The following is a 1,043-nucleotide window of genomic DNA, read 5'->3' on the forward strand; positions in this document are numbered from 1 at the left end:
AATGTTTAAAAGACGAACTAAAAAGCTTCACATACATAAAATGAATAATTTTTAAGATATGATACAATAATTGTAATGAAAAATTCTAACATATTTAGATGATTTCAAAAACTCAAATAAAGCATTTTTAAACTATACATAATTTTTTAAAAAAAATTGAGATGCAAACCAACTAATAAATAACTTTTCAAAATCACGGAAGTTATTTAAAATAATCAAATTAAAAAGTTAAATTCTCAACGGCCCTCTGAGTGAGAGTGCCTGGGGTTCCTGGGCACTGCCTGGGTCTGCCCATGCGTGTAGACGTACGCTTCTCGGAACTATTTTGGCATGAGTGATTTCTATTGTATAATATGTTGTGTGATACAAGTAACAAAATTCATAGCTAAAATTTTCTTATTTAAAATGCAGTATAAGATGTTGAGCACATCTTTTCAAATCCGATGCAAAATTCAAAATCTTGGCGGGAAAATCAACTTGGTGGTCATTAATTTCTGGCATAGATTTGTGTGGTTAGCATGATTAATCAGCGGTGCCTATTAAAACAGTTTCTTAACCTGATTTTGATTTATTGTTGCAGTTGTAGCTCATTTATGTCGCACTAGAGCTGCACAATGGGCTATTGATGACTGTCTGGGAAATATCCCTGAGGATGATCCGAAGACATGCCATCACAATTTTGATCCGGTGCAGAGGAGATGGCACCCTGTTTCGGTAGCCTGATGACCTGCAAGCGAAGTCGATCTCATTACGGTAGAACAGTTTAACGAGGACCAATACTGCACATCCACGGTCCCTACGCAGACTAATCCAAGTATTCACCCGCCCTCACACTGACCGCAGCCAATGATGCTTGACTTCAGTGATTTGCTGGGAACCGTGTCTCAACGATCAGTCCACTGCGGGACTTGACTTTGTTACTGGACCTGAAAGTTCACTCGTAAAAATTTTAGAAATTTCAACTATCAAAAAACGGTAGGTAGGTACTTTATTTACGTCGCACTAGAGATGCACAATGGGCTATTGGCGATGGTCTGGGAAAT

This window comes from Parasteatoda tepidariorum, chromosome 6, assembly GCF_982258835.1.
Source record: "Parasteatoda tepidariorum strain Cologne lab strain chromosome 6, Ptep-v5.0, whole genome shotgun sequence".
Lineage (NCBI taxonomy): Eukaryota > Metazoa > Arthropoda > Arachnida > Araneae > Theridiidae > Parasteatoda > Parasteatoda tepidariorum.